Here is a 16,876-nt window from a genome sequence, read left to right on the forward strand (position 1 = left end):
AGGAATTATAATTATCAATATGTTCACCACATAATAATTGTGGTTCTCTGGAGATAGAAATTTAATAGCTCTATGTGTCTATTTCCAAATTAAGTAAAGAACCTCAGATTTCTTACAGTTTTTAAACTAACAATTCTTATACAGTTATAAAAATAAATAAATGTAAATATATAATTTAATTTTATAGTCAGATTTGAAAGATTGCCAATCTTCATATTAAATATTAATGTCATTGAAATACATTAGAATTAGCAAATGTGTTCAAAATGAAGAGAACTCTTGTTGAAATATTCAAAGTAAGATACAATGGTCAGAGAGAGATTACGAGTAGAAAAAGAACGTTATTATGCAAATGTAATCTACTGCGACGATTGTCAATTTGACCTCGAGGTCAATTTTAAGATGAACTCATTTTCTTTCCTATTCCCTGAAATGACGTTGTGTAAATGAACAGAAAAACAACAATGTATATTTTCTTACAGAATGAAAATAGTTTTAGAATCCTCGTCAAATGTAATAATAATACAAAGATTAATTTATTTGTATACTTAAAACAGTTATTGGTAATGACTGTAAAATTTTGATTAACTGGTTTGATTAGCAGTGGCCCTCGGGAAATTCTCACAATGGATCGTGTCAGACCGCAACGAAGGTTAAGTAAAGTGCATGTTTAATTATCGTATACCTAAAACAGTTTGAGTTCACACCTACGTGAAGTCAGTGCACACCCCGCCACCACCCCACGCAAACGGTCACGTATCCAATTTAAAAACGTGGGCGCTGCTGACATTCTATAGAAAGACCTTCATTTTTTGTTTGCAAACGTGCAGTTAAGCTAAATGTTTTCGTTTTTGCACCACTCTCTAGCAACTTGGCGAAAACGTCAGCAATTTGACGGCGCTCAAGACGCTAACCTCCTTTGTACGCCGCGTTAACTTAACGTCTTTATGATGTCGTTGACAACATATGACGTCAATAGTATATCGGATTTACATTTATTAATTTTTAAAAAATTTTTAAATTTACTTTAATAAAGTTATTTTTCATTGCGATATGTTTAATATTCATCTCGGATAAAATTCATAGGGTGGGTGTTTCACGGGAAGTCTACAATTATTTATTGATTTATAAAGGTGCCGAATAATTGTTTCAAGCAGTCTATAATTTGTATTAGTGATTGTTACGTCATTAACAACACTTACAAGGTAGAAAAATTACTGTGATGAATATGAGCCCATTAATCCCAAGTTTTAACTGCAGCACCTTACTCTTTAAACTCTGTATTGTTACGTAAATTTGTAAACCAATAATATATGTAATAATTGTTCTAAACAATGTAAGCCAATACAAATTTAAAACATGTTTAATTTTTAAATGACGTACACCACGCGTACACAAACCATCAGGGATGCGTAAAGGCCGATTTACACAGACGAGCGGTATCAGTAATAAAAATATAGAATCTATGTTATTCCTTATGAACCTTTAAAACACTCATGATACCACTCGTCTGTGTAAATTGACAGGTCGTAAACGCAAGCTGTTGAACGCGCGTGCAGATATCGTATTAGATTTGAAAGCGCGCGTACAAATATCCTATCAAATTGAACGCGCGCGTACAAATGTCGTATCAGAATTTGAACGCGGTTGTAAAATGTAGTTTGTTTGTGATGACAAATATGAATTTATTGGAGATTGTAATGTTACTATATTCATCTCTTAATTTCGTCATCACATCATTAATTAAAGATGAACTATGTAACAAGATGCGAGATATATACATTAATGCTGTTCTTGTCTTTCTCTCTAGTAATCTTGTTAGAAGTTATTCAGTTATGATTTAATACACAGAATTAATGTGATTTTTTTGTAAAGTATGTTAATAAATTGAAATAATTCCCCAGTGACTTGATCCGGCTCGAACACCCTTCTCTTTTGTATATAAATAATAATTAACAACAGCAAAAAGAGATCATAGAAAACTGTATGAAATTAAAAATATACATTTAATACATTTATACAGGCATAATTATAATAACATCAATTAAATAATTTTTTTAAACAAATATCAATGCTTATACTTATGTAAAATAATAAATAAACTTACGATTTATTCGAAAAACATCATGCAAAGTCTTTATCCAAACATACATACATATTGTTTTTGCAATTAGACTTAGCGATAATGTTGTGATGATCGTTAAAGTTCACGGTTACACCTATTTTCCCTATCTTCCTTTTATCAATTAACTTGGTATTTTTACATTGGGAAATTGATGAGATTCGCAACAGAATGTTGTTGGTTATCGGTTTTAAAAGTTTCTTGATCTTAGATATCTAGTAGAAATAAAGGATATGCGTGTTGTTGTTGATACAATGTGCATATTGTTTATGTTATAACCTCTGAGTTAATAACATATAATAAATAAGACTGTAAGATGTTGGGAAACTGTTTTTTTTTTACTTTCAAGTTTATACTTAGCAAACATTATTATTGTTAGTAGTCTCTGATTTATCATAAAATACTATTTGCTATGATGCGGTATTTTTGGATTGAGTATTGTTCGATGGCACCATAAAAACAGATGTCGTCGGGCGCGTTCAAATGTTGATAATAATGATACGACTTTTGTACGCGCGCGTTCAAGTACTGTAAGTAATTATGACTTTCGACGCGCAAGTTCAAATGTTGATAATAATGAAATGTCATTTGTACGCGCGCGTTCAAGTACTGTATACGGTAAGTAATTAAGACTTGCGACGCGCGCGTTCAAATGTTGATAATAATTAAACGGTTTATGTACGCGTGCGTTTAAATGATAATATAACGATAGGCTTTTCTACGCGCGCGTATTATGATAATACGGAGTACGGCGGTACGTGCTAGTTGGTCAGAATTGCTTAAATAAACAAAAGTTATTCTGTGGAGCAATAATAAATTCTTATGCTTTTGCAGGAGAAACCCCTAGAGATGCTTTTTCCAAGGTTGTTATGAAAAGTTGCGTACAACTTGTTAGCAGTAAAATTTTTAGTACATATATCGTATTACTTGAGAGAAGAAATTATATTTAGAACGTAAAAATCACCGAAGCTTAGAAATTTGCATATTGTTTCAAGCATTATTATATTATTGAGGCTTGTGAATTCAGTGCTTTTAACTTGCTGAGGTTAAACAATTAAGAATCAGATAAAATAGCGAGTCTGCTTATTTCAGAAGCTTGGTTAATCTGTATGTAAAGATTTAGTCGGTTAGTAAAGATTATGGAAAGGGACATTGAAAAAGAAACGATGGCGCCTAAAATTGACCTTTTTTGCTTTGTATTTCTTACATTACCGGACGACTTGTTCTACATCTATAAGAGGAAAACAAATCTACCGAGATATTTTTCAATGGATTGAATGCAGCATTTAGAAAAAATGAGAACCTTAGATTCTTGGTTCTACTAGGAAGCAACTACATACTAAGTATTGTGTCCAGTGGACACAGACCTTTAGGCTAACAAGAAATGCATGACTCTGCATGCACTTCTCACCAAAAACAATCATAAACAGTCACAAACGCAAGTAGGCCTACATCTACCGGTGCTACATCCCGTAACATGCATAATTTATTGCCTGCGGTGGCATTCAAATAAATCGGGGCGTATAACTGATATCCAAAGATATACCGATATGTTTGTCAAGATGAAACCTTTTAAGTGATTTTGGTATAAACACAATTTACCATACACAATGAGGGTGTGTATGTGTATAAAGAACATTAGTGCTCAGTGATAAGACAAATCACATCAATGTATATTCCACACCCTAATTGTAAACTAGGATAAGACATATAAAACGTACTGAGCCCTGCTTACGTCATATAGAGATCTAATTATACATACTAAAAATCATATTAGTCCACACCATAAATTCTTGTGAACTCGCATCTGTTACCACTTGTTGTTAATTGCATTCGAGATCTTATACAACAAGGTATATGTTAAAGTAACACTGCCTTTTATGTGACGTATAACAAGTAATTATTTCTTCCTTAATCTAAACCAGAGATACTAAATATCCATAAGTAACTATTATAACATATTTAGCGTTTTGAGGCGTGTGCTCTAAAGTAAATTAAGGGCCTGTGCACAAGTCTATAGGTATTTCCATACAATATTTCTTTAAACGAGATTATTCCATTGTTAAATAATCTCAAGTATTGAGGTTGGTGCTTAATAGTTCTTAAGTGTAAATTGCCAGGTTCATTACTCTCCCTATGAAACGTCGGTAGTGTCATTATCTGCAAAATCATATTAATTAAAACACTGTTTAGTTTATTTGTAATTGTAGAATGTTTGTTGCCATCCAATCAAGGCTCATACGTTTCTTAATGACTAAGGTGCCGAACCGATTACCTCTGGACTATTTTCTATACCGTTTGTACACCGATAAATTAAAACCCTTAGCGCGTTTCATACGTTGTTGAGTGGCGGACGCTTCTTTTTTTCAGTACTTGGATGTATCATCAGCAATATAAACTCATTAGTTGATGCATCGAGATTACACTTAATAATTATTATTAGATTAATAGAGAGAGCGAACCATCCACATGTCAATATTTGTATTGAATCAGTGGATACTGTGTTATTATGGTTGTAGTTCGTTGAGAGGAAGATCAATAAAATATAAATTATGAAATTACAACTATAGTTCTATAATTAGCAATATTCTAATGAATAAAAACTATATATTCATCGTCTCAACAACATTTTGTCATGCGGTATTCTTTGGTATCCGTTCGTCGTCAGTGTATAAAGCTTGGTTCCCACTAGCAACGCCGCGCAACGCAAGCGAGTTGACCAATGACAAGCCACTGTTCGAATAATCCATCGCTTTGTGATTGGTCAAATCACTTACGTTGCGATACGTCCTTGCGTTGCATCGCTTGTGGGAACCAAGTTAAAGAAATAAAAACATATACTAGATTTAATTCGTCACTATGACGAATTATGAGTTATATGCATTGATTTAAATAAAGATAATTGATTTTTAAAATATATATTGATTGATTGATTTTCTCAGAATCTTTAATTATTTATAATATATGATAGGACCTTGCTAACGCGAACACCATAGCCGGTATCACAATCCGATCAAAGATCCATATGCGTTTAATGTCATAAACCACATTTGTTGTTACATAATAATAAAGACATAAGTTAATTTTTATCTAGATTTCATTATAAATCATGTGTATAATCTATACACTAAGAAATAAATTTGAACAAACAATACGGATAATAAAAAAAAATCTTATTTCGTTTCCCAAGGTGAGACTCGATCTCGGTACCTTGAATGCCATAGACACGAGCACAGACCATCGAGCCATACACAACTGACTAAAAGTTGTAGAAAAATTCCTCCGTGTATTTACTATGCAGTAACCACTTTGGTGCAAATAGATTATTACATACCGAAATGAATTATAATTTTTTACTATGATGACATCTTTAAAATGTAAACAAATGATGCACTGTCAAACTATATACTTTTAACTTTAATATATGAACTTCTTAAGAAAGAAAGTTAATGTTAAGTTTGTTATTTCGGCCTAAGAAAATGTCATAATTTGTTTGATTGTCGAAATTAATTTTTGTAAATTTAATATGCCATTAATGATGACTTAATCAACTTTTGTTCTCTTAATTTCATAATAAATCATACATATGATACATACACTTCAAGAAAATGAAATAAAAAATAGCTGTTCCCGAGCATTCCAACGATATATATTAATTTTAAAATTTAGCATATTTTCACCATTTTGTTAACTTATACGTGCGTAGCCAGTCACTTTTGACGTGCTCGTATAACGCAATTTCGAGTTGAAACGTGAATCAAATATGATGATATTATTAAAGAAAGATTGTAAAACAGAAATCGGACAAAAAGAGTGCGCATTAACGTTTAACGCGCAGTGCGCGTGCAAAAATCTGCGCACTCATGGCAATTTTTTAAACGCTTAAAATTGCCTGAAACGTACTCTAATTTCATCGAAAATTAATTTTGACAATTTTGAACATTTTAAGCGCGCGTACGCAAGCGTTATATGCGCTACGCACGTAATTGTATTGCCATATGATGAAATATGACCTGAAATTTATGAGTACCAAATTTTGTTTAATTGTGATTCATGCTTGTGAAGATATGATTACAAACGTGATTTCGTAAAATCGCGCGTAGACCGCGTAATTTTTGATTGCGCATCGTAAAAATATAACCACATCGATTCCTGGCCATAAAGAATATACTCTGAAAACTTGACCTAGCTAGATGAAACTGATGCCAAGATAATTCACGGACAAAATAGTGCTAAGGAAAGAATAAATAAATAAATAAAGATTTTGACAGAATCAAGAGGTTATATGCATGATAATGCATATAACCTAATAACACAATGTATACTGTAAGGTTATACTTTCTTTTCCCTTTCCTATTTCTCAGAGGCAAGACATTTATTTCCAAATAAATGACCAACGACCCAAGGTATAAACACATTTGATAAAAACAGATAATGAATTTGTAAATAAGTTTTCTATCAAGTAATATTTCTGGAAGACATTAAATTGATTCCAGCATAACATAAAATCATCAGTAAGACATTTAGCAAATACATCCATCACACCGAAGAAAGTCAGAAGATGTCGGTCCAAATTATGTTGTTTCGGGCAACATTTTTCCATATTGAAGGATAATGCGTTCATGTTTCAGTTGTCCTACCTATTGTAAAGTTCACTGTTAACATTAGTATTATCTTCAATGGGTTCATCTTGAAAAGATTTGAATGAATAGGATTTTTTATTGAAATGTTAGATTAGGATGAACCATTTTGGAATAAGCGGTTTGTGTACTTCCGAGTGGATTACAGTAGATTCGCTAGAAATGCTAGAAAACTTAATCTTGACATATTATCATACGTTAACACTTTTATGATTTATACGATAATTGATGAGGCAAGCGGTTTATATGTATTGTTTTCAATATGAATATGATTGACTGAACGAATCTTAGAGGATACATCAATAATATATTTATAGAAGAAACACCAAATGTCTCCTAAACAGCTTTTAAAAAACGTACTTCAAGTTTTTTTAAATTTTTGAAGTAACATTAGGTAATTACTGGAACTAGTCCTATAGTATTTAATAATTGAACCAAAAGGACGTACTGTAAGTTCTTTGAAAGATGAATTCGATTTTATTTTTCTTCATAATAAATACTGTATTATTATATACATTGATAGATTTTTTTTATTTCTAAATCCTTCTTCTTAGATTCTTTCCATTTATTTTATAGGATCTGTCCATCTCTCGTACATTGGTAAAATGTTCATTAACTTTTAAATCAATCAGTTTGCTTAAGTCAGTTTTCAAAATACTGAAGTAAATATTTTTTTACTTCAGTTATTTAAGATAGAAAGAACCAGTTTTCACTTTGTCCTTCTAAACTAAATAGAAATATTGATAAATTCCCGCCCTTTTCTTTCACTCCATATTCCAGCTTCTCTTATCTTCTCTACTCTAACTCAACTCTAACTTCCCCATCCTTCTTTCAAAACGACAGACCACACTAAAATAAGTTGCTTTTGTATTATCTTCTGTGTTTTTATCTTTCAGTGTTTTACTTTTGTAAACTTCAGAATAGGTTATACATATAGTATTTCCTATTACTGTATAATAATATCGTGGATTTATAAAGCGCTAATGTTATGAAACGTCTATATGCCCTTCTTTGCTACAAATTATATTCAAATGAAATGTTTTTATCTCAAGATGTTTAGTTATCAAATCATATGACCGTTGATGTTAAATTGTTGATGACACATGACAAGGTAATTATATAGCCATAATTCAATACAACATAATTATTTGATCTTATTTAACCTAAAACATCGGATTTCTTCAATGTGAAACGAACGTAATCTAACAGGTGTAACAAATGTTATAATGCTGATGCAATATAGACAAATGTGATCTAAAGTTGACTCAAAAATTGAATGTATATGTAAAAAGTTGATACAAGCGTTGGAGATATAAAATATTCGAATAGCGATGTACTGTAATTACACGATGGTATTGTTTTGCATTTTCTGAACATGCGATGATCCACGATAGATAAAACATGAGCTTTCAAAGCCTATAGTTTTATCATTGTGTGCCATCTAAAATATCATCAGTGTAATGATTGTATTTCGTTAAAATCTGATTTGAATTGATGTTGTAACTTTATATGCATTGATCCTTCTGACAGACGCTAGATTGTATCCTTTGATAGTTATCTTGGGAAATCTTGCTCGCTACATTTGCGCGCGAATCTTCAAGCAGACGATATGATTTATTCCATGTGTCACGGCACTATCTGTTGGTACAATCCTAATTTACATTTCTTTAATTCGTAATTCTGTCATTAGCAGTGATTCCGAAGATCAGGTTACTCAAATATTGTGTGAGTTACTAAATAAATTAAATCAGGATCCGTTGGGGTTATTCGAGGAGTAGCGATGACTGCGCGTGACGCGGTGGTGTATAAAGTTTGCTCAGGCTCAAGAGGTTACCTTCGAGTGCGACATTTTCACAATCAAATATTTCTACTATACTTATAATAAAAAATGAACTGTTTACAATAACATTCTCCGAATGAATCGGTCGAAAAGAATAAATGTTATCTTCAGCTAATTTTTTTTAATTTTTGGGAGATTTTTTTGTCCTCTGATGATTGGAAACATTTTTTTTCAAACAGTCTTAAGACTACAGAAAATTGTTCACTGTTCTTTGTAGAACTAGAAAATCCTTCGTTGTAAATAGCATTGATATTTTTAATTCTAATGTAAGACGATAATGCAATTTTTTTAATATTTTTACATTTTTAACAGTTTTTTTATTTTCAACTTTTTATCTTGTATTTTATCTGTTATAATACTGCACGTTTTAAATTGTTGCAACATTTTTTATGTTTGTTTTTTATTGTTGTTTTAATCTACCAAGCAAAGTGAATTTCCATTTTTATGGACAAATAAAATTTCTTGAATCTTGAATCTTGTAAGATCCCTGAAATATTGTATGTAACAATTTAACTATATTTTGCTGAATAAATGTGTATTTGAATTGAATTAAAAATACAAAAATCGTAGTATATTTTTTTCTGATCTTGACGTAATAAAGGCCTACTTTAAAAACAGATTAATTATAGGCCTGTAAATTCTTTTTATGATATAAAAGTCAATTACGTAAACCTCTGACGTAATCATATAGTTATGTACTTCACATTTAAAGATACAAATTCATTCATTTCGAAAAATAATAATGTATATTTAAAAAATTGTTCATAATAATCTAAAAACAATAATTTCAAAGAGACAATAAAACAAAAATACTCAGAGCTAAATTTAATTTTATAGATGTGTGTCAGTTTTTAAAGAAAAGCAATTATATAATCATTTTTTTTATATAAAACAAAAATACTTTTTGACGTCATATAAAATAGGCCTGCGATTAGATGATCCAGAAGACATTTGTTGTAGAAGTTGAAAACCTAGTATAGTACGACGTCATTCAGATTTCGTTCTTACTGAATACAACAAATAGTCATATCGCCTTACATTCCCGTGTGCGAAAAATATTACCAAATATGGCAGTGACAAAAGTTTACATAAAATTCTCGTTTCAAATATTATTTACTATATATGTTTGTTTTTAACTGCTCAACGTTTTACGATCGAAAAGGTATTAAAACAATTTAAGTAGGCATACACGGACATCGTCACGAAATTATTGTGTTCCAGGATTAGGCTTTTATTAAGGGTTGTTGAAAAAACACAATTGATAAATGTGATTCTACTTAGTTTTTATCAAGATTCTTTTCTGTATGTCTTTGTGGTTTTACTTACTAATTTTACCAATTCTACAAAGTTCTTAATCTAAATTTATTATTTGGAACAGTTCTAACAATTTCGGATTACATTAAAGATGGGCTTTAAGTGTTGGCTTTAACTATGTAACGTTCTCATTACCGGCTTAAGTTAAGAAGATTTCATCCGCGTATAGAAATCCTCGCATCACCTTTGAAAGGATGGATGGGATTTTAATAATTATTATCATTCCTCTATCAAGTTTAGCTAGAAAATGTCCTTTTAACTTGGCAATGCTTTCTAACGAGACTCTTTATGCAACGACCACTTTTAAAATAACAGACATCAATCGTCCGTGACATCATCACCATAAGTTCGACGCGCGCGTAAAAAAAGGTTTTATAACAAATCCTTTGAACGCCGCGCAATTTCTTCTTTGTATGTGTTGCTGACGACTTATTCTGTAGATGACGTCAGTACAAGACGATTTTCAAACCACGGTCAGCGATTACTCTATTTAAGACGCTCTACCATAAAAACATAAATCACATCATATCCCAGAGCTTGCGAATTGAAAGTGAATAATGTACGTCAACTTTTCCCCCAAATTACCGTACGATTGTTGAAAATTGTTAATAGGCTGCTTTGACTTTTTATTATTTCTACTTTTCTACGCGACAGCAGCCACCTACTTTAATTTAGGATAAGGAACTACTTTTCTTATGACGTCAGAACCATCTTTGGTGGTGATAATTCAACATTAAATGTACGCACATGATTCCTGTTAAAGTTCAGGTTCAATATAGTACACCGCTTCTTTCTTTCTTTTTCAGAAGAAGAAATATTTTGGACGTTAAATATGTTAAATACATGTACGGCTTTAATAGAAATTATGAGTCGTTACAAGGGAATGTCTGTAAGTATCATGCATAAACTTATGATAGACCTGTAGTTGCTTTATGAGTTTAAATAATTTCTTTTCTCTAACTCTTATTTTACTTACTCTGGACACACCTTCATTCAAGAAGAGTGCCACTGTCTCAAAAGTGAAGCTTCCAAATAAATTATATTATATAATCCCGGACCACAAAATCATACTTAGTCCTGTCGTGAGACGTTAATGATCGAATTTGGAAAAACAGAAAATATATATATATATAGGCCTACAGTAATTTATTTTATCTTTTAGTTAGTTTTTAGTTTAAAAATTTTAATAGTTTTAACGAAATGTCATTAAAAAACGGAAATTGGAAGCCAATTTACATAGATAATGATAGTCGGTTATCGCGTGTCGTGTCTTTATATCAATTGCAATATCATATTTTCGCTTTTTCATTAATTTATTTTCGTTTTAATGACTGTTGGATTTGATTTCTGTAAAAGTTAATTTAGATAACTATTATTTTCACTGTTTTATATGTTATTAATTAAGCAATTAATTAATATTAATTATCATTTTATTATGTGTTTCTACTATTACACGTTTATACAGGAACACACCCGATAAGCTTTTAAATTATTAAATTATTAATAATTTTTTTTTTTTTAAAGTGCAGTATCGCGGTTTTAAACCACGCTGTCGAATTATTTTTACCTCCATGCTTACGTTTGTGTTATTCTTGAAAGGCAATCCCTACTAAATCATTAAACATGATATTTATTAGTATTAATATAAAACAATTGTTATTATTATGATCTACAATTATTATTGTTGTTTGACGTCATACTATTGGTATTACGTAATTGAAGGATGACTGTTACGGTAACACAAAATGCAATGATATGCGCGTCTCAAAACGTCACCTTGCATACGTATTTCGTTAGTCTTCCTCATCCATACGTAAATTCATTGTTTATTCTTTCTGATGTGTATGTAGATTAAGACGTGTGATTACTTTGACTGTTTAATTACAAACGCTTCTTTTGATCTCTCGGAAGTAATTTAGACAACTTATTAGATATTTATACAGACAGCAAAAAATAAATAAATACAAGATCACTCCGCGATGTGCTTGGGGTGGAAACTGTGGTTTCGTCGTACGTGCGAACAAACGGGGACGGAGCGTAAAGTTCTGTCTACACTATCACAGTATGTGACAACAAATTGTGATATGCCAATATATGGACATGATGATTTCATATCACTACCATATTTGGGCGTATCACTACTAGTTTGGTCACTTCACAACTAGTTTGATAGTGTGGACAGAGCGTAATTCAACAAAGATGATGCCATGACGTTATTGGTCGAATATAAATATTTAAAGCGATGCTTATTGCGAATTTATTCCGGCCATGATGATGTCATATCACTACCATATTTGGACGTATCACTGCCATATTTGGGCACATCACAACTAGTTTGATAGTGTAGACAGAGGTTAAGACAACAAAGATGACGTTATTGGTCGAATATCAACATTTAAAGCGATGCTTTTTGGGAATTGATTGCGGCCAAATTCGATTAGATTGTTGATGGTCTTAAGCCTCTTAATCTGAACGGGTATCTGAAGCAATTAATTGTGTCTTAACGTTAGTTAGCGCATGATTACAGTGTTCGAAAACCTAATCCTACTGCGGTTAGTGCTTAATTACCCAAGAATAAATAAAATTGCTCGCTTTTATCTAGTTTACGACAAGCGCTGGCCGTTGTGATTAATAACGGTGCTAAGATATTAAAATGAGACCGTATATAATATCTGAACGGCTTCCGGATGATGTCGAAATTATCACACTGCAGTTACTGCAGTACCTTCACTGTAATAACGTATAATGGGCCCTACTGTGATTACCCCCAAAAAAGAATGCAAATAATTACATAAAGAGGTTTTAAAGCAATTATGCAGTCATATGATTTCCTCCATGCTGCAGTAACCGCAGTAATAATTTCCATAAAGCTTGGTTCCCACTAGCGACGCAACGCAAGGACGTAACGCAGCGTAAATCTTGGTTCCCACTAGAACGTAACGCAAGGACGTAAACGCAACGCAAGCGTTTTAACCAATGACAAGCGAAGTTATAGACAGTTAGCAATCACAAGCGAATAAGCCATTGCTTGTGATTGGTCAATTTACTTGCGTTGCGTTACGTCCTTGCGTTGCGTCGCTAGTGGGAACCACGCTTTAGTGATTTGAACAATCACAAGCAATGGATTATTCGAACAGTGGCTTGTCATTGGCACGTTTGATACGTTTCGCGCCGTCCTTGCATTGCGTCTCTAGAACCAGGCTTAACTAGGCCTACTACTGAACCATGTCATCTTGTTTGTGACAACGTATACCATAATACACTTTGTAAATTTGCCTTAAATGTGTTTGACAGTTGCTAAATAAAGAAGGCAATAAATGGTAGAAAATATTTATTAAGAAACAATATGGAACTTCCTGGAATGTGACATTCACGGCGAATGCATTGTTCTAATTGTTCAAAAACAAGGCCGCCGAACAATTGACAACGACTTAAGCTCTGTCTACAGTATCAAACTAGTTTGACAAAAACAAAGTGTGATGTTCCCAAATATGGTAGTGATATGCCCAAATATGGTATTGTTATGACATCATCATGTCTATATTATGGGCATATCACATAAATTTGATAGTGTAGACAGAGCTTTATTCACTGAAAGCATTATGATGGAAACTATGCACAAACTTCCTAAGGTTTTTTTTCCCGTTTTTGATTGATTTATACATGTTAATTTAAATTGAGTACAGGATATCAAAGCAATGGATCGCATTCAATCATCTTACGTGGGCAATTATTGAAATTCTTAGGCCTACTTTTTGTTTGAAATCTACTTAAGTAAAATCGTCACAATTAATGCTTTTAACACCTCTACTCCCTTCAAACCTGAGTGTCTATTTTCAATATGTCATAAATCCTAGCATTTGTTCTATTGTCATCACTCAAAACAAATTAGTTTGAATCTAAAAATCAGCTTTTTTTTTGCATAGAATCCCATCTTACCTCCCGATGGAGGAGAAATGCATTAATAGTACTAGAGGGTACGCGAGCGTTAGTTAAAATCAAAGTGATGACTCGCCTACCACGTACGTTTGAAAATCTACCGATGAAATCATAAATTTTGTTTTAAAACCCTTATATAATATCTTCCTAAGATAGAAATATGGAACAATATCGTAATATTGAGAACTAATGTTATTAAATCTACGTTTCGCTGTACATCTGAGATAGATGAGGTAGGTATCCAAGGCGGAGATATTTGCCGAAGTTTTTCCATTGTGCTCGCCTATGCCAGAATTAAGCATAATTTATATATAGATTGTTCTCTTAAAAAATATTCCACGTAAAAAGTGACGAATTTGTACGAATGACTAAAAACGGACCGTAATAATAACAGATTTTAGCAAGTCGACTTAAAGGAAAATATGATTCTATTTAATTCGCCCTGTTTCAACGTACACGTCACGTGACCGTAGTGTGATTTACGATATTTATTTGATTAGTAAAGATTTTGAGATTTGTTCGGGATTACTCGGGCTTTCCTTGATTTACAACTTCGGGATAATACTCTGAGTTCTGCTTTTAATAACCGTATAAACTTCTTTGGTTAAGCATCAACTGTTCAGCTATTTTATGTCAGAGAGAATAAACCGTTAATACGAATTTCTCTGTATTTAAAGTGGCCCTATAAAATGCATGAATAGTATTTCTTTTTTAGTTTAGTACATAGAAAACTATATGCAGTGAACCTCCCCTTTCGTACACTCCTATTCAGAGGGCAATCCTATTAAGAGGACACTCCTATTTAGGGGACACTCCTATTTAGGGGACACTCCTATTCAGAGGGCAATCCTATTAAGGGGACACTCCTATTTAGGGGACACTCCTATTTAGGGGACACTCCTATTCAGAGGGCAATCCTATTAAGGGGACACTCCTATTTAGGGGACACTCCTATTCAGAGGGCAATCCTATTAAGGGGACACTCCTATTTAGGGGACACTCCTATTCAGAGGGCAATCCTATTAAGGGGACACTCCTATTTAGGGGACACTCCTATTTAGGGGACACTCCTATTCAGAGGGCAATCCTATTAAGGGGACACTCCTATTTAGGGGACACTCCTATTCAATGGACACTAGCCTACTCCTATTAAGTGATTTCCTTGCAAACGAACAGGGAAAATTCTTTTAACACTATGTTCCCAAACGTACGTGTCCTCAAAGAGGTTCTTTAAAAACAACATTTTTCCTAATTATAATCTATTGATTTTGTTTTGTTCTTATTAAATATTTTGGGCCTAGTTTTATAATTTGAAACATCAGGCGAGATGTTCGGCAAAGATCTCCGCCTTGGATACCTACCTCATCTATCTCAGATGTACCCTTGAATTCACTCGAGGAATACACGCGAGAATCTCTTATGTTTAAGAGTACCGTTTAATACTGTATATGAATAAGTAAGAGGAACGATAATACACGCCTCATAATATTAAATCACCATAAAGGCCAATATACACAGACGAGCGGTAACGGTAAGCTGAAAACCGCGCGGCTTGTCCCACGTAGAATCCGTATCTATCCTGAGCAGAAACCGCTCGTCTGCTCTCCGCGTTTTTTGTAATGGTCATAAGAAATAGCATGATTCTATATTTTTATTACCGTTTATCGCTCGTCTGTGTAAATTGTGGCATTAAAAATGGAGGTTATTTTACTAAAGAATAGCCTTGGTCACAGGTGTTGCAGCATTTGATTTTAAATATAGCTTTAATATTCGTTTGGAGGATTATTCTTCCATGGTTATATCAGTTATATCATGAAGGTAAAAATAATTTTCATTTAGTAGTTTTCCCAACAACAAAGGAGCATTGAGTATATTGTGCCCCAGTTCTAAAAGGAGACCCGCTGTGTAACGATTGATATTGTATTTCACATTTTATGTGTTTATTGTGATTTTATGAACTAAATATTACAAAGATATGACATAGATATTTTATGTGGTCTGATTATCTAGTTTCAGCAGGTTTTATGTGATGTTGGTCTATCAATCTGTAGCTACATTGATTTACACTAATAATGTGTAGTGTTGATATTGTTACACTTTACGAGACGTTATCAGTCAGTAATAATGCGGTAGTGATTGATCTTATGACTATAGAGGGCGATGTTAATGTTTATTATCGCAATAAAGTCGTGGCATTTTGGGAAACCTTATCACAGATTTTCTAAACTTTTACCAAATATAGAATTTAATAAAACATTTATAACTCCTCGATTAAAAGATTTTATTATAAACAGAAACCCAGATGAAAGTTTTATTTTACATGTGTCAAAATGGAACAGCAGTTGAGTGCATAGCCATTAAACCTTAGTCTTAATCGGTTCAACTCCTCCGTTGTGATATCATATTGATTAAGAATCGTGACCAACGTGCAGGAATTTCATCAATGCGTACTGAAGAATTTAGCCCCAGAACCACTCTCTAAAAAGACAAAATATCTAGGCCTAGACCACGGCCAGTATGTCCCCCAAATTTGTTTACGGGTCTTTTCCTTTAATTGTTGCCAAGAAGTAATTGGATGTGAGCTGAAAAACATAAAAATTGTAATTAATTTCTGAAGTTCTAAGAAGATATAAAATACACGAACTAGCTATAATCGAATTAGGACGAAATGATGATGATGATGGAACGGCCTACATTATCTCATATATGCGTCATGGCTTCTGTTTTAAATTACATAAACTCTAGGGATTTCATCTTACGCCGCCTAGCTAATTTCCATTATATTAAACATTATTTAACTTTACAGGGTGAATTGATAATAATTATTACTATTATTATAACCCTAGTAACAATTTGATTGTCAATGTTATTTATGATATTTGAATGTTATACTTGATATGATCATGATTTGTGAGAGACAGCTCATAATTAGATCTACCCATTTTTTCGACTTCGATTGATTAGTCGATAGACTCCGTACTTATTTAATTGCGATGCTCATTCGACTGATGTATTTATTCG

Source organism: Antedon mediterranea, chromosome 9 (assembly GCF_964355755.1).
Source record: "Antedon mediterranea chromosome 9, ecAntMedi1.1, whole genome shotgun sequence".
Taxonomy (NCBI): Eukaryota; Metazoa; Echinodermata; class Crinoidea; order Comatulida; family Antedonidae; genus Antedon; species Antedon mediterranea.